The following is a 19,460-nucleotide window of genomic DNA, read 5'->3' on the forward strand; positions in this document are numbered from 1 at the left end:
GGTGCACAGAGGCTGCAAGAAGTCTTTCTTCAAAGGAAGAATGTGTTAAGCTGAACTTCCCTGACAACACCCCGCTGCCTGCTAAGTGTGCATGGCTAATGGAAGCTGTAAACAAGCATCCTAACTCAAGGATCCAATTTAGGAAAAACACACACAACTTTGTGTTTGTGGAACAGAATAAAGAGCTGATCAATGATCTACTTAGTACACCTTATGGGGATATTAAGCTGCTCCGACCTCCATCAGACACTTACCACTTTAAAAAATGGGTCAGTATCATAATCTTTGGATACCCTCTCTGCATGGACCCATCCCATCTGACTCTAAGTGAGCATATCATCAAGCCTAAAAGACTTAAAGGAAAATCCCAAATTATTGCCAGTTGGGTGGGTCCTGTGCCCCTCCCCCGGAATATCTGGGTGCATGGTTTACGTTTCCTAAACATCGAAGTGTACCTACCCCCTAAACGTAGGTGTTACAAATGCCAGCACTATGGCCATGTTGCAGTAGACTATGGAATACTACATTCTTGGTGTGGTAAGTGTGCTGGGAAACATTCCACTAGAGAATGCACAGTAGGCCCTGACAGCCGAAAATTTAAGTGTATTAACTGTAAAGAAGTTGGGGTTACAGTTTCCCACAAGGACTGCAGTCAGAACCCAAACAACCTTCGATGTAAACCTGATAACAGTCCTTTAATGGTAACTGAGGATGGGGCCATCCAGTCTACCACAGCCAGATCTGAGACTGAACCTCTGCAAAGTGTGCAAGAACCCCACCTCACTGCAAAGGATTCTGGTGATACCAGAATGCCATCACACACACCAGCTGTGGAGGAGCTAGCCATCCCTGCTAGCACATATGGAACTACTGGTCTGCCACTACAGATACCTATGGCTACACCTGAATATGGGGATGAGTTTGTCATTTCTCCCAATACACACAACTACAACAGTCAGACGGACACCACACAGGTAACCTCCCTGGAAATTGGAGATGAGTCAGATGCACAGGACCTACCTGCAATGAATGATGAAACAGAGAACACTAATGTAACCATGGTACCTGTTAAGGTGATAGGTGTTAAAGAAAGCACTAACCCAGAAGTGCCATCCTCCGGAGAGGCATTGGATTCGCCTGACCTTCCTCATATTATAACAAATTTCCAGAAAAAAATTGAGCATCTTGAACAGATCCTGACAAGTTTAATAAATATATGTAATCAGGATGATGCTCTTGAGCATGGTGATGATGTCAAAAGTGCAGCAATCTCCGTTCAGCTTCCAGCAATTTGTGAGAAAGAAGCCCATAACTCTTGCCTTCAAGACTTGCCTTTCAACTGGCTGCCAAAATGCCGAAAAATGCTTAAAAATAAAGGTCCTGAAGATAAAGACGTACAAACTATGCTATTTGCTCTTAAGTATCTGCACACTGTAGTCAAAGCATAATAGTTTTACCATCTTATGAGCAAGAGATTGTAATAACTCACTACAATGGATACATTACAAATCTTTTCATGGAACATTGCTTCCATCAGGAAGCGGTTGCCTGACTTACATCATATTAGTGCAACCAAGAATATTGATGTCATCTGTTTGCAGGAATGTAGATTGAAAGATGGAGCACCTCCACCAAACTTGCCTGGATATGCAGCTTATAACCTAAGGTCAACCAACTGTTGTGTGATGTATGTCAGAAAGAACTTGCCACATTCACTCCTTTCCCTGCAGAGTCGAGTTAACATGCAGTATCATGGTGTCAAAGTATATGCAGGCGATTTTTCCATAAACATTTTTAATCTCTATGCCCCAGCGAACCAGCGTCGACCTGACGCTTTACCAGATCGCATCAATAGTGAACCTACCATCATTCTTGGAGATTTTAATGCCAGACATAAGAATATTGGTGGGTCTATAACAAACACCAATGGAACTAACAAACACCAATGGAACTAAACTAGTGAGATTGCTAAATGAGCATGATAATGTTCGAATTGTGGGCACTACTGAGCCTACTCACATATATGGTGGCATACTAGATCTGTGTCTTGGATTTAATACATCATATACGATGCATGACTCTGTCATAGTTGATGATCTTCTATCTGATCACTTCCCAAGACTAACAACTGTCAATCTTGATCACATCTCCAGCAATCAAGGAGCTAAATACAGAAGGAGGAAACTTATTCTCAAACCAGAACACAGAGACAACTTTATTAACCACTTGGATCAATGGTATAAGAATTACGAGCCCATTGACACACAAAAATTTAATGAGGATTTAATTACCACTATTGAGAGTGTTCTCACAGATCAAGTGGGCAGGAATAGGAAACAAAGACCCTCCACTATAAATAACAATAAAAACCAATGTAAATACTATAATGATCCACAGCTGCGCAATCTAACACATGCAGCTAGGAGGATTGGTAAAGCATACCGTGAATGTAGAACCCCAGACCTGCTCAGAACGTTCCAAGCTGCACTAACAAATGCAAGGAATAGAAAGGAAGAACTTAGGCAACAGGAATGGGAACAGTTTGTTAGTGGATTAAATAGGTCCACCCCTTTGAGTTTGGCTTGGAAAGGTATAAATAAAATAACCAGGAAAAAGACTGGCAATGTTGCTCATCCCTTTCCTCTTGAAAAAGCGAATGACCTCATAAATGACTGGTCCAAAACATCCAGGCATGAAAGCCTTCCATCTCATATTAGAAAAAATTTAGAGAGTACTTCTGAAGAAATGTTGAAACTGATTAATTTTATGAGCCAAAATATTGATGAGAGTGATTGCCTCTTTACCGAGTATGAATTAGATAATGCATTAACCAAAGGTCGATCAACTGCTCCTGGAGAGGATGGTATAACCTATGATATTCTCAGAACTCTAAGGCACGTGCCTGATAACCCTTTGTTGGCACTGTATAATCTCAGTTACATTGAGGGCGTTCTTCCTACTTCCTGGACCAATAGTCTCATTGTACCTATCCCTAAGCCCCAACAGCCTCATACATTTAGGCCGATCTCCTTAACTAGTTGTCTTTATAAAACTTTTGAAAGAATGATGCTTAACAGACTGTACTACAGAATCAGACATCAACTTTCCCCCTACCTCTATGGGTTCATGAAAGGTAAAAGTGTGCAGAACTGTATTTCCACCTTTCTCACTGCACACACCTCTACTAGTTTTTACCACTTTTCTTGATCTAAAATCTGCATTTGATATTGCGAACAGAACCGTTATACTACATGAACTAGCCAAAATGAATATTGGTGGTAGCTTACTCTGCTGGATAATAGGATACCTGTCAAATAGAGTATCCTCTGTCCTTTACCAAGGCTTCAGAAGTGATTCTAAAGAAATGTCTTTAGGTACACCGCAGGGAGGAGTTCTTAGTCCCATGCTATTTAATATTCTGATTAATGCTCTCCTAAATGCTCTACCTGCCTCACCTAAACATATAGCTATAAGCTATGCTGATGATATCATGATCCATACAACAGGGCATAAGAAGATGAATACCATTCTTAATGAAGTTCAAGCAATTTGTAATCGACTAGGCCTCATAATATCTTCCTCTAAAACTAAGATATTAACAAGCAAACTGTTGTGATAGAAACACAGGCCTTATCTCTAGGCTTTATTGAACATAGAATCTTCATAGTACTTCTGCAACAACAAAATATAATGACTAGTACATCTAATAATGGCTTCTACAGGGATGGTGATGTCTTGCATATGTCAAGAGAAAAGTTATAACTACAGGCCACATATTTAAACTCACCATGTAATCTGCATCGCAGATAAATGGATAAAGTATAAGAGAATCACACACCATGTGTTGGTGCCCATGACCACACCAAACTGTTGTTGTTGTTGTTAAGGGCCCCTAGAGGTGGTGCAGTATTATCCTGCTGCTGCTCCTCACAGGACCAGTATCACTACACAAACGACATCCCCCACCCATCTATTTGCAGGGTGAAATCATTAGCTACGTTAAAACTTACAGATATCTTGGTGTAGATGTACCCTTTAACAAATCCACTATACCACAACTAAACAAGAAATGTAAAGCTAGGCTAAATGCTCTCAAAGCTGTTGCTGGCTACAATCCCAACTATGGTGCTAATGTGAGAATCGTGAGAATGATGTACATAGCCTATGTTAGGTCCTTAATTGATTATGCTGCTCCCATGTTAATATTAGCTGGAGAAAGCTCTCTCCGACCCTTGGAGTTAATGCAAAATGAAGCTCTCAGGATTATTCTTGGCTGTCCCAGATCTACAAAAGTTCTTAACATGAGGAAGGAGCTTGGTATTTCTAGTATCAGTGATAGGATTGTTGAAATTAACACTGTACTCGGTATTAGAATGTTGAGAAACGAACCAGACACTGTTACAGTGAATCTTACCAAGTGTCTAGAGGTAAATACACACAGATCTAAATGGATTGTGAAAACGTGCAATTGCATTAAGTTTTATAACCTGCATGAACTGTATCACTGTAGGCAACAAGAGCATTTCACCTCTCCATGGAAGATGTGTTCATTTAATATCACATACCTACAAGTCAATCTATCAGTTGTGACCGGGTGTGGAAGTGTGAATTGCTCATTACTCTATAATTTGTTCATGATTGTAGCCAAAGTATAAACGTAAGTAACCATTCTACAGAATTCATTACCTTTGTAACTTGTGAGCTCATTACCTTTGTACCTAGTTCAGCTATCAAAACTTTGGGGGCCCAGTCCCTGGACCCATTACGTACCTCTGTAATCTGTAAATACCTTTGTAACTTGTCATGATTGTGACCAGACTTACCTGGAGTTCATTACCTTTGTAAATTGTGAGTTCATTACCTTTGTAAATTGTGAGTTCATTACCTTTGTAAATTGTGAGTTCATTACCTCTGTAACTTGCTCAGCTATCAAAACTTTGGAGTCCAGTCCCTGGACCAATTATGTACCTCTGTAATCTTTTGACTACCGCCCACAGGATGGGTATGGGGTGCATAATAAACATATTAAACTAAACTAACCTCCCAAGAAGCTCATTGCTAGTAATCCCTTCCTTAAATCTCTTGTTAGAGCAACTGCTCAAGAAGAAATTTCTCACCTAGCTGGTAGTAACAAGTTATCACAAGTTATATACACTGATGGATCTAAACAGGAGTCTTCTGGCAGGGCTGCATCTGTTCTTGTTGCCACCTCCCTAGTTAAGAACGATAATAAATTTGTTGAGTTAGGCATAAGAATTAACAACTGGGCGTCTACACTGCAAACTGAATTGTTTGCAATCCTAATGGCGCTAAAGCTAACCTATGACACTGAGCTTGACTCTATCATCATTACTGATTCTATGTCATCATTGAAGGCTCTTGGCTCATATAATGACTCCAACAACATGCTCATTGGGAAAGCCAGGTACAGATACTCAAAAATTAGGGACAAAGGAATTAATGTACAATTGCTATGGATCCCATCACACATTGGATTACTCCTTCATGATAAAGTTGATATGTTAGCCAAGAAGAGTATCCAGAAGGAGAATGTAGAATATAACTTTGGTATAACTGTGTCTAGCATTAGGAATAATATTAGGAGAGAAGTAAATAATGAAAATGATTGTTATAGGAATGCAGTTAGAAGCCTGAGTAGATCTATAACCCACTATGATAACATGAACGTAGATAAGTATGTTTATGGAGCAACTTGCAATGTGAACAGACTGACTGATGTTGTAGTGGCCAGGCTTAGGCTTGGTTACAAGTACTTCTGGCAGTTTGGGAGACACACAGATGATGATCAAATTAAATGTAAATTATGTGATCAGGCATATGGTCACTCTTTTGAACACTATGTGCTTAATTGTCCACTTATTGAGGAATACAGAGACAGACAGTATAATAACCTATGTGACATGTCAAGATATCTTATTAATGAAAATAAGATACCAGATATACTAAGCAAATTTCCTAAATTTGCTTGTAACAGATAAGTGAACTATAGATATGTAGATATAAATCCATATGTATTCCTGTTAACCCTTTGGGGCCTAGTTCCTAGGCCTTTTGTGTATCCATATGCTCTCGCGCTACCGTCCACAGGATGGATATGGGGTGCACAATAAACTAGCCACTTCGGTGGCAAAATCTAATCTAAATCTTCATATTCACCACCTTTCCGTAGCCCTCGCTGGCAATTTGATCGGGCAAATTGGGATCTTTACTCACACCTCACTGCTTTTAGTGAGGTTCCTTCTTCATCCTCCATTGATGAGCTCCTACACATCTTCTCGACGTCAGTTTATACCGCAGCTTCTCATTCTATACCCCAAACCTCAGGCAGGCATTCTCAGAAGTGCGTGCCTTGGTGGTCTCCTGCTTGTGCTCGTGCAGTACGTTTGAAACGTGCTGCATGGGGCAGGTACCGGTACAATAGAACCGCTGAGAGACTTGTTGATTTTAAGCAGAAGCGTGCGATTGCTCGCCGTGTCTGTTGGCAAGACTATGTTTCCACCATCACCTCTGCTTCTTCTATGAGTGCAGTCTGGAAAAAAGTGAGGAAATTGAGTGGTAAATATTCTCCTGACCCAGCTCCTGTTCTACGGGTCGCTGGTGTTGATGTAGCAAACCCTCTCGACGTTGCCATTGAACTTGGCACACATCTGGTCCGTATTTCCCGAGGGCTCCATCTATGCCCCTCGTTTCTTTCCTCAAAGTCTGCCAGAGAGTTAGTACCCTTGGACTTTTCTTCTCTCAGAGAAGAACAGTATAATGTGCCTTTTACACTTCAAGAACTAGAGGCAACGCTCTCAGCTTGCCGATCATCGGCAGCTGGGCCTGACGACATTCATATTCGTATGTTACAACATTTACATCGGTCAGCCCTTGTAGTCCTCTTACACCTCTTCAATCTTATTTGGGCACAAGGAGTTCTTCCCCAGCTGTGGAAATCTGCCACTGTTCTCCCTTTCCGCAAACCGGGTACTACAGGACATGATGCCTCCCACTATCGTCCCATCGCTCTTACTAGTGCAGTTTGCAAAGTGATGGAACGTCTCGTAAATCGACGTTTAATGTGGTATTTAGAGACACACAACAGTCTCTCCGCTAGTCAATATGGCTTTCGTAAGGGTTGTTCTACCATAGACCCCTTACTACGCTTGGATACGTATGTTCGTAATGCCTTTGCGAATAATCATTCGGTTATTGCCATATTTTTTGACCTTGAGAAGGCATATGACACAACTTGGAGGTATAATATTTTGGCCCAGGCCCATTCCTTAGGCCTCCGAGGCAATCTACCATCCTTCCTTAAGAACTTTTTAACTGACAGACATTTCCGTGTTCGAGTCAATAATGTTCTTTGCCCGGACTTCGTCCAAGCTGAAGGTGTCCCTCAAGGATGTGTTCTAAGCACAACACTTTTTCTCCTTGCTATAAATGATTTGGCATCTGTTCTTCCACCCAATATTTGGTCATCACTCTATGTTGATGACTTCGCTATTGCTTGTGCAGGCGCTGACTGTCATCTTATTGCAGTTTCTCTCCAGCATGCAGTCGACCGTGTTTCCACTTGGGCCACCACGCATGGGTTTAAATTTTCAAGTACCAAAACTCACCAAATTACTTTCACTAGACGCTCTGTTATCTCCGATCATCCTTTGTATCTCTATGGCTCCCGTATCCCCGAACGTGATACAGTCAGGTTTCTAGGCCTTCTCTTTGACCGTCGGTTATCCTGGAAATCTCACATTACCTCTCTGAAGGCAACTTGTCACAGCCGGCTAAACCTTCTTAAAACCCTTACTCATCTTTCCTGGGGAGCTGATCGTCGAACTCTGCTTCGCCTACATTCAGCCCTCGTTTTATCGAAACTCGATTATGGTGACCAGATTTATTCCGCGGCCTCTCCTGCTACTCTCTCTAGCCTTAACTCTATCCATCACCAAGGATTACGTTTGTGCCTTGGTGCTTTTCGCTCTTCCCCTGTTGAGAGCCTCTATGCAGAAGCGAATGTTCCATCCTTGTCTGATCGCCGTGATGCCCATTGCCTTCGCTACTATGTACGCTCTCACGATCTACACAATCCTTCCATTTATAGAATGGTCACCGATATTAGTAGACATTCTTTATTCGTTCGCCGCCCCTGTTTGCTCTGTCCCTTTTCTCTTCGCCTACATTCACTCTTGTCTTCCCTTCAGTTACCACCTTTATATGTTCATGTAGCATCTCACTTTTCCCTACCCCCCTGGGAAGTTCCAGCTGTTCGGGTCTGTTCTTTCTCACTCCCTTGCTCGAAAGCTCAACTGCCTACGGTGGCTTCCCGCTCTCTTTTTCTTGATCACTTCCACTCCCATTCTCATGCCACCACTGTGTACACAGATGGCTCTAAGTCTTCAGACGGCGTCGGATTCGCAGCAGTGTTTCCGGACAGCGTCGTGCGGGGGCATTTACTATCTTCAGCTAGCATTTTTACTGCTGAACTGTATGCCATTCTTGCAGCACTTATTCGTATCGCATCTATGCCTGTGTCATCATTTGTAGTAGTCTCAGACTCCCTTAGTGCTCTACAGGATATACGAAAATTTGATACATCTCATCCCCTAGTTCTCCGTATCCAACTTTGGCTACGCCATATCTCTACCAAACATAAAGATATTGTTTTTTGTTGGGTCCCTGGTCATGTCGACGTACAGGGCAATGAACAGGCAGACACTGCTGCACGGTCAGCTCGGTCAACTCTGCGCGGTAACAAACTTCATTCTATTAAACCGAGCATAGGTTACTGGCCATCTTCTTGTCATCAGTGCCGAGGTTGGGAGACCACTCTCTCCCGCCTTCGCATTGGCCACACTCGTCTTACTCATGGGTATTTCATGGAGAGGCACCCTGTTCCTCTCTGTGAGCAGTGTCAAGTTCCAGTATCGATTAGCCACATTCTGTTAGACTGCCCTCTCTATCAACGAGCACGCAGAATTTACCTCCAACGTCGTCTTCGTTCTACTACTCTCTCTTTACCTTCCCTTCTTGCTGATGGACCCTCCTTTAATCCTGACTCTCTCATTGACTTCTTGACAACGACTGATTTACTCCACAAACTCTGATGATACTTTTCGCACTCCCCTCAGCCCTTTCTAGTTCAGTCTCTTGCTGCCCTTTACCCTTTCACCATCTACTACCCCGCTGTTATCCGTAACCTATTACTCATCCATCTCCCTTTTGCCACCTGATGCCCTCGCTTCCTTCCTGCCCTGCAGCGCTGTATAGTCCTTGTGGCTTAGCGCTTCTTTTTGATTATAATAATAATAATAATCTTCCAATCGAATATGATTACCCCCTCCCCCAGCCTCTCCCTTCTCTATTCAACCTTCAGGAATATTCCTCTTGTATATTTCATCTCTTAGGTGGAAGGGAAAAGGGGATTATTCATCCCAGTCCTTGAGTTCCTCAGTGGTGATCGTGTTTGCTATGGGAATTGGAGCATCTGGGAATGTGCTGAGCTGTCATCCTGTGTTCTGGAGGGCAGCTTCATGTATCCTTGGGTGACAAGTATTCCTGGAGGCTTCCTGTTGGTTCCAGAAGATGGCAGCCAAACAATATATGACTCTTGGTGGGTTTCTCTCCCACCTGCATATTGGACACACACACACCTCTCTAATGAAAAAATGTCCAGCACTGCTCTGTGAGGATTGCCAAACAAGTTATGTTGTCAGTCCCTTCATGCTCCACGAACTCAGCTTTCTGTAGGTCAACTGACAACAGTGATATGTCCTATGCTTCAACATTTACACCCTATGGCTCTCGTCATCCTGTTATGTCCTTTTCAATCTCATTTGGTTCAAGGGGTTCTCCCTCTACAATGGAAAACCGCTGTTGTCTTCTCTTTTATAAGTTAGGTACTTCTAGCCATGATGCCTTTCATTATAGACCCATTGCTCATACTAGTGCACTTTGTGAGCAGCGCTGTATGACCCTGGTGGGTTTAGTGATTAGTTTTCATTATAATAGAGCATTTTTGTAAGGTGTTACAAAACTTGGTTAACAAACATCTAGTATGCCATTTGGCAACCTGTTATTGTGTCTTCCCTCGTCAGCTGTATGACCCTTGTGGGTATAGCACTTAGTTTTGATTATAATCATAATTTTCCCTCGTCAATTGGTTTTCATAGCGGCCATTCTACCATCAACCCTTTAATCACTTGGTTATTACTTTTTTTTTAACTTAAAAAAGACATGATAGCACCTGGCGTTATATTATCTTCGTCCGCAATGTACGACCTAATAATAATCCCTCTCTCTCTTGTTACCCAATACCCCTGCACCCTTCCCTGCCCTGCTGCGCTGTATGGCCCTTGTAGGTTTAGCGCTTCTTTTTTATTATAATAATTGGTCCAAGCCCATTCTTTAGGCCTCCAATGCAATATGCCGCTTTTCCTCTGGAATTTATTGTCAGCGAGGCACTTTTGTGTCCGGGTTAATAATAGGTTTTCCCTTGATTTCATCCAGGCTGGAGGCGTTCCTCAAGGCTATGTTCTAGTACCTTCCTCTTCCTGTTGGCTATTAATAACATTACCTCCGTTCTCCCAATATTTGGTCACCTTTTTATGTTAACGATTTTCCTATAGCATGTGCAGGCACTGACTATTACCTAGTAGCAACCTCTCTACAGAATGCTATTGATTGTGCTTCCCACTGGCCACCTCTGGTGAGTTTAAAATTTGTTACTAAAACACATCGGCTACTTTCGCAAGAAGTCCTGTTGTCCCTCAGACTGTTCTGTACTATATGGTTCCCGTATCCCTGAACAGGATGCGGTCAAATTTCTCGATCTGTTTGTTCATCAAATGTCCTGAAAAACTCTCATAACCTCCCTCAAAGCTGCATATCATAACCACCTTGAACCTGCTTAAAACTCTTAACACTAATGAAGATGACAAGGTAGATATTGATCCAATGTGCGTGATAACCTTGATTGTTATATAACTCTGTTGTGTAAACTCTGGCCGAGTTTAATATATGACCTCGCATGATTTTTGTCAGGAATTTTATGGGAAGGATGTACAAAAGTGGGAATGTGCAACAGATAGGAGTGCACGAGAGGCAGGTGTGTGAGGTTAATATTTATTTAGATACAGGTACATATAAGTACAATTGCCATATATAGTATATTTTACGTGGGATAACCCCAAAATGTCAGAGTGGAGGAGAGGATCCTGAACGAATCATCATAGGTCATTTATAAGAACCGACTCAGAGCAGTTTCACCCTTACGGGTTTAGCGCTTGGTTATGATCATTATAATAACAATAATTATAATTTACTAGTATTTTCACAGCGAATTTATGGCATTCTCACTGCTATCTTCCACAGTGGGACCAAGTTAGTCCCGTCAGTCGTAGTTGAATTTTGGACTCCCATAGTGCATTACAGGCTGGAATTTTGACTGCCCTTTTCGCATCGTTCTTCTTACACAGCACAGAGAAGTTGTATTTTGGTGGGTCCTTGGACATGCTGATGTTCATAGCAATGAACGAGTAAACTTTGCCGTTCGGTCAGTTATTCAAGACCTCTAGATTTCCCATTGGGTTATCCTAGGTAATTTACACTATGAATGATAACTGTACTTATGTGTCTAAATAAACCTAGTTACGTATTCCTTACTCGAACTAGTTTTCAGAGCTCTAACCACCTCCGCAACAAATGGCGACAATTGGTCCGTATTGGCCTACGACAATTGTATTTACCAAACCAGTTTAGGATTCTGGCCATCTTGCCATCGTTGTCAGGTTTGGGAGACTACACTCTCTCAAGTATTGGTTACACATGATTCACGGATATCACAAGGAGAAACAACTGGCACCAGTCTGTGAGGAGTGCCAGGTGGTTCCCTCGTGCCTATCGAAGTGCAGCAGGATCCATTTCCAACCTTTAAACTGCATCAACTCAGTCACTCTTATTGACCTCCTCACTGAAAGTACCACCTTTGATGCAAACTGACTTTTTAATTAAACTAAGCTACTACACCACATACATAAGGGGGATTACCAATAGACCCCTGGCAGTCTTCAAGCAGGCACTGGACAAGCACCTAAAATCGGTACCTGACCAGCCGGGCTGTGGCTCGTACGTTGGATTGTGTGCAGCCAGCAGTAACAGCCTGGTTGATCAGGCTCTGATCCACCAGGAGGCCTGGTCGTAGACCAGGCCACGGGGGCGTTGAGCCCCAGAACTCTCTCCAGGTAAACTCCAGGTAAATACCAATTTTGATCTCAATTTTTCCTGCATTAACCCGATAACCCCTGACTGTACACACACTCACCTCTCATTAATCTCTGTTTATACTTCCCACACGTCCTTCCCCACACCACTGTATAACCCTTAAGGGTTTAGTGCTTGATTTTATTTATAATAATGTAGATCCCCAGGTGCAAATACCATAGATGAGGTAAGGATAGATTAGAGAATAGTACAGAGTAGTGTTGTTTTTGACCTCTGCTAATAATTTGGCATCTTCCGAGGCCAAATTGGGGTATTTCGGCCTGAATTTGTAATAGGAACCCCTCAAAGAAGGTTCCTTGACACTGGTGAAGGGCTTTTGATCTAGGGAATTGGATCTGTGCTCCAATTCCCTGAATTGATCTTGAATACCTTCCATCCATCCCACATGCGCTGTATAATCCTACAGGTTTAGTGCTCTCCATGATTATAATAGTAATTGTAATAGGAACCTATGTTAATGTCCCCTGCTGAAGAATTGGAATAGGAAATTTGTGGGACCTCAAGAATTACGTGCGGATAGCAGAAGTTAAGGGATACTCTCAGTAGTAGTACCAGTTCCTAGTAACCAGTTACCAGTAACCAGTGTACCAGTAGATGACTCACTACCAACCGTCTGCGTGAATCACTGACTGATTATTCATATTGCTGCTGACCATAGCAGGATTTCAAACACCCCTCACCCATAGGCACTGTGGGTCAGTCGAAGATAGGGAGCAGAGAGAGGCAGGTCGGCTGTTGGCGCTTCCCATACTTCCTGTTATATTATACGTACTACCAGCCTACGTGAGTATTCTTACCCCATCCACGTTACGTGAAAACCCACTTGACAATATAACCATCACTCACAGGGAAGTGCACCATTATTCCTTGCATTTAGATCTCTAACTGGCTAGTGTTAGGTTTAGGTGTCAGGCTAGTGTTGTGGTGTGATCTATCTACAGTAATTAAGTGATAAATAGTAATACGAATTTCGCTTGTGTACCCAGCAAGCATAATCATATACAGTCCACAATTTTAATTTACCAGAGTAGCTGGTTTTAATATTTTAATTATTAATTTAATGTCAGAACTAGTTTTCTGTGAGTGGTGAAGAAGTGGACATCGAGGGAGTTGCAGTTCGGCAACCTACTGTTACTTAAGTCCCACTTATCTCACCCAAATTACTAGCACGTAATAATTCAGGTAATTTTCAGTAAACTCATGCCTTGGAGGCAAAGAGGGGAATGTATGAGAGTATAGTTTTACCAACGCTCTTATATGGGTGTGAAGCGTGGGTGATGAATGTTGCAGCGAGGAGAAGGCTGGAGGCAGTGGAGATGTCATGTCTGAGGGCAATGTGTGGTGTGAATATAATGCAGAGAATTCGTAGTTTGGAAGTTAGGAGGAGGTGCGGGATTACCAAAACTGTTGTCCAGAGGGCTGAGGAAGGGTTGTTGAGGTGGTTCGGACATGTAGAGAGAATGGAGCGAAACAGAATGACTTCAAGAGTGTATCAGTCTGTAGTGGAAGGAAGGCGGGGTAGGGGTCGGCCTAGGAAAGGTTGGAGGGAGGGGGTAAAGGAGGTTTTGTGTGCGAGGGGCTTGGACTTCCAGCAGGCATGCATGAGCGTGTTTGATAGGAGTGAATGGAGACAAATGGTTTTTAATACTTGACGTGCTGTTGGAGTGTGAGCAAAGTAACATTTATGAAGGGATTCAGGGAAACCGGCAGGCCGGACTTGAGTCCTGGAGATGGGAAGTACAGTGCCTGCACTCTGAAGGAGGGGTGTTAATGTTGCAGTTTATAAACTGTAGTGTAAAGCACCCTTCTGGCAAGACAGTGATGGAGTGAATGATGGTGAAAGTTTTTCTTTTTCGGGCCACCCTGCCTTGGTGGGAATCGGCCAGTGTGATAATAATAAATAATAATGATAATAATAATAATAATAATAATTAAAAAATAGGTTTTGTCAGTATTAAATGAGTTTATTGGTAGTCATCCAAGATATATCATTATGAGCTCCTCATTATCAGTCTTATAAGTAAGTTTATTTAGTTATATCCATTGGGTCCTCGAGAGAATTCGGATTTGAAGGATTCTTGATTTAGGGAACTAGAGCTACCTTCCTCTTCCTTGGATTCATTCCGATTACCTCCAATTCCCAAGACACTGCATAACCCTTATAAACTATTCCCCCATACATAAAATAAAAATCACAAGCCGTAAGAGAGTTTTGAGTCGGACCAGCTGGCTGCGGTGTACGATTACCGGGCGTACGATGGACCCACCTGTAGCTCCATATTACCAGCTTCAAAGCTCTCCTTTCATCATTTTTCTGTCACAAGCAAGAACATTATTAACACCTTCTTGGAGGCAAATGTATATACATATATATATCAAAGAAAGGAAGTATATAAATGAAGAAGGAAAAATTTCAGGCAGGGACTAGGAAGCAGGTGAAGACAAAAACATGTCAGTTGCCCCACGTGTGTCACTGGGGGTGGATGTGTCTGTGTCCTCCTCTCCGTGTTAACACTTTACTAGTGTTTTACTGGGTATTGTGTTGAGTGTCGGTCAAATTTGGATATAAGCGGAAGCTCAAGTACTGTACTAGTTTACTTAAGCCGGACAATTAGTTGTATAATTGTAAATTCATTGCTAGACAAATACCTGTGGGAAAAAGTCAGTGGTGAAATAAACTTAACTGTGAGAAGAGTACATGAAGTGTATTGTACTCTGACGGGGTGAGTACATGAAATGTACTGTAGTTTGACGTGGTGAGTACATGAAGTGTACTGTGCTCTTGACGTAGTACATGAAGTATTATACTCTTGACGTAGTGAGTACATGAGGCGTACTGTACTCGTGACGTAGTGAGTACATTAAGTGTACTGTACTTGTGACGAGTACATGAGGTGTACTGTACTCTTGATGTAGTGAGTACATGAGGTGTACTGTACTCGTGACGTAGTGAGTACATGAGGTGTATTGTACTCGTGACGTAGTGAGCACATAAGGTGTACTGTACTCTTGACGTAGTGAGTACATGAGGTGTACTGTACTCTTGGCGTAGTGAGTACATGAAGTGTCCTGTACTCGTGACGTAGTGAGTACATGAGGTGTACTGTACTCGTGATGTAGTGAGTACATGAGGTGTACTGTACTAGTGACGTAGTGAGTACATGAGGTGTACTGTACTCCGACGTGGTACAGTACATGAGGTGTACTGTACTCCGACGTGGTACAGTACATGAGGTGTACTGTACTCCGGCGTGGTACAGTACATGAGGTGTACTGTACTAGTGACGTAGTGAGTACATGAGGTGTACTGTACTCCGACGTGGTACAGTACATGAGGTGTACTGTACTTCGACGTGGTACAGTACATGAGGTGTACTGTACTCCGGCGTGGTACAGTACATGAGGTGTACTGTACTCCGGCGTGGTACAGTACACAACAGCAAGGTATACTAGGCCGGATCCTCTTAAAATACACACATTACGAGTCGACTTATCGCACAGACAAATAATGAAGTACCTTGATGCTGGTCTACCTGGTGAAGGACTCTTGATCTAAGGGACTGAAGATGTCTTCCCCGTCCACGGATCAAATTCGTTAACCTCCATCCCTCAAAATTATGTTGTTATAACTGGTCACGGCACGAATATTTGCGAAAATTTCTCTTTACTGTTGTAACACAATGAAAAGTAACTGTAAACAGTTGGAATTAAGGACAATAGAAAGCCAGGATCAAGTTTACACTCTGAAGAAACTGTCACACCTGGGAAGAAACTGTCATACCTGGGAAGAAACTGTCATACCTGGGAAGAAACTGTCACGCCTGGGAAGAAACTGTCACACCTGGGAAGAAACTGTCATACCTGGGAAGAAACTGTCATATCTGGGAATAAACTGTCATTCCTGGGAAGAAACTGTCATACCTGGTAAGAAACTGTCATACCTGGGAAGAAACTGTCATACCTGGGAAGAAACTGTCCTACCTGGGAAGAAACTGTCACACCTGGGAAGAAACTGCTATACCTGGGAAGAAACTGTCACACCTGGGAAGAAACTGTCACACCTGGAAACAGGCTCGTAGCCAGGCTATACCTTCAAGGAGGATTAAAAAAAATTGGGATGGTCCCCCCCAAATCATTATTTTAAGCAGAAAGAAACCCTTTTCTTATACACTTGCTTTGCCATAGGAATGAAGTGTTAATAAATCTTGAACACGTTTGGGTACCAACATAGTTGAGACCATCTTTATATACCTATTAAAAATTAAAGGACATTAATAATAACATTTTTCCATATGCGTATTATCAGAAAATACTTACGTAAAAGTGCTTCACAAAAGAGAACAGCACGAGAACATTGTACAATAATAAAAATAAAGACAATAGATTAGCCTCTGGATATTTTAACCCTGACTTAACCCTTAAACTGTCCAAACGTAGATCTACGTTTTTTCAACATTTGAAAGTATGTAAAAAAACGTAGATCTACTTTTGGAGCACTACGCATGTGAACGTAGATCTGTTTGGACAGTTTAAGGTTAAGATACATTGTATCTTCTACTGAAAGTGTTGTCATTTCCTCCTCAAATGTTAAATGAGTTGGTTGATTTTTGGCGCTAGCAGTTTGTATCACGAAATCATTCATTACAACTGCAGTAAAGAATATAATCTACAAACTACCAATAATTACAATTGAAATAAAAGGACAACAGCGTCGAAGGAAGCATTCTCTCGCAAGGTCTCTCAGGGACCGACTGGGAAAACACTTTAATGACAGGAAAGAAACAGTCACATCTGGAAAGAAATTGCCACACTTGGCAAGTCACCAGTGAAAACAACAGTCACACAAAAGATGGCAACTATTATATCAGAGGAAGAAACTTAATCTGAACTTCATACGCCAACTCTGTATGGCGGAAACTCACAATAAAAGCATCTGTCACACCAAATAAAAAAAAAAAAAATTGTTGCACCTGGAAAGAAGCTCACACTTGGGAAGAAAATTCCACGCTGGGGTAGAGGAAAGGTTGAGAAATAACCCGAGTTTGACGTCACTGGAAAAACTTGGAGTAAATCGCCAAAATCACATCTAGATTTCTGACTGGAAACGTATTTGAAATAAATACTTAGGGCCACACCTAACATCCTGATGGCGGAAAACAAACTCGAGAAATCAAGGTGACGTAAAGGATGGTACCTCTTGATGATGGGCTCTTCGTCCAACGAATTGGAGCAACTCTCACCTTTCATCAAACCTACTACCTCCCATTTCGTAGGAGTTGTATAAATCCTATTAGTTTAGCGTTTTCACATGAATATGGAAATACTGCAACTACTGCTACGACTACTACTACTACTACTACTACTACTACTACTACTACTACTAATAATAATAATAATAATAATAAATAATAATAATAATTATTATTATTATTATTCTATAAATGTAGAAATTCAGATATTTTTTGTTACCAGCTCCAACGTCAAACTATAACGTCACATGATGGAGACGTAGTCTATTTTAAATAATATGGAAGGTCAACTTTTTTCAGGAAAATACCAGAGGCAGGAATTCCCCCTTTAGTGACACACTTGCTTGGGAAGTGTATATCAACTTACTAATGTTTATAATCGTAACCATGATTTTTAAAGAGGTTGACCGGTAAGCCAGCGGAAGTCCTCAGTCAGATGACCAAAAGCTCCAGCTGTGGGTTATTATATGACTCAGACCCGCGTCAGGCAACACTTGCCCTGTTTCCTAAGAATCGTTATACTCGCCTACTCTTTAGTGACGTCAGGTAACAAAACTTTTCCTAAAGGCGCATTTCTAATATCTTTCAGTGGAAGCATCCTGGCTTAGCGCTTCTTTTTTGATTATAATAATAATCAGTGGAAGCAGACATTTGGAATAAACCTTTGTAATAACAACAAATTGGTTTAGAAAGACACGTTTGCAAACATTAAGACATATTTATTAGAAAACGTTTCGGTCTTGGGACCTTGAAGTGATCAAGGTCCCAGGACCGAAATGTTTTCTAATCAATGTCCTAGTGTTTGCTCACGTGTGTTTCTACACCAAGCAGATTTATACAGCTTTGTATCCGCTGATAGACTGACGACCTTGAGAAGGCTAGAGTAAAACTTACGGGGTAACTTTCGCAACCAGCAACGTCTAGCCTACGTCATACTTTAATAACCTTTTAATTTTTATTTTAACTATTACTTTGTATTAAATTACACTATATTACTAATATTATTAAAAAAAACTCATACAGTAGACCCCAAATTTTTAAGCAATGTGGACTAAAGTGGCTTCTGGGGCCCCTCCGGGATTAGGGGCCCTGAAGCTAAGGCTTCATTAGTTTCATAGTAGATCCGCCCCTGGTTATAATAACGGCTTTCTGGCTGGAAACTAAAATGAGCTAAAGTGAGCATGAGAACATTGATTCTTTACACTAGTACTTTGCGACTTTATATTCATCATGTGTTCTCTTGTTTCTTTCTCATAGTTGCATTACATTGCAGGTATTATCAACCTTAGTTGACCGTTGTTGATTCAGCCCTTAATTTTGATTGTAATAATAATCAGCCTTATTAAGGCTTATTTCAGTTTGCGCATCTTACTGAATTATTCTTGTAGAGATTTAGGCATTTTTTTTATTATAAAGTTTTTATTTATCATTCATTCCTGACAAAAAAAAATACTTATTATAAACTATCAGGGCCCTATTACTGGTTCCTGCGGGATCCCGCGGGTGACATTTTTATATAGACATTCTTTTTCCTCAAATCACGATCTGTATATTCCTTCAAACAAATCCTTTCTCTCTCTTTTTTTTTTTTATCTAGCGTAATAGTTTGCCTCTTTCTTTAGCTGCATTTTGAAGCTCCTAATAAATTTGGAAGGATTTTTTCTTTAGGATCCTCTAAGCAGTTCTTAAAATTGTCAGTCGTGGGAACACCACTGATGATATCCTGTTTGTGTGTCTCCGGTGAGAAGTGAGGGTTAAGTGTGTCAGTGGTTGGTTGTTGTTCTTCTCTCTTTCTCTCTCCACACACACACATTAACTAACATATACACAAGTGAGTCAGGAGAGGAGTGTTTGGGCTGTGTATAAGGGAAGTGACGAAACTTTTAGCACGAGTCTAGGTCTTTCTTTCGTCTACCATGAAGCATG

General features: G+C 41.5%; 1 protein-coding gene across 2 annotated transcripts in view; it reads left to right on the forward strand.

Annotated features, from left to right (window-relative positions):
- Positions 1–14,739: 14,739 nt before the first annotated feature.
- Positions 14,740–19,460, forward strand: part of sbm (L-type amino acid transporter sobremesa) — a 266,983-nt gene continuing 262,262 nt past the window's right edge. Inside the window, exon 1 of one of the 2 annotated variants that reach the window (XM_070101136.1) lies at positions 14,740–14,819. The gene's annotated coding sequence lies outside the window, so the exon portion shown is untranslated. The remainder of the gene's footprint in view (positions 14,820–19,460) is intronic. The other variant, XM_070101137.1, reaches the window with a different exon arrangement.

The sequence above is a fragment of the Cherax quadricarinatus genome, chromosome 76 (genome assembly GCF_038502225.1).
Source record: "Cherax quadricarinatus isolate ZL_2023a chromosome 76, ASM3850222v1, whole genome shotgun sequence".
NCBI lineage: Eukaryota > Metazoa > Arthropoda > Malacostraca > Decapoda > Parastacidae > Cherax > Cherax quadricarinatus.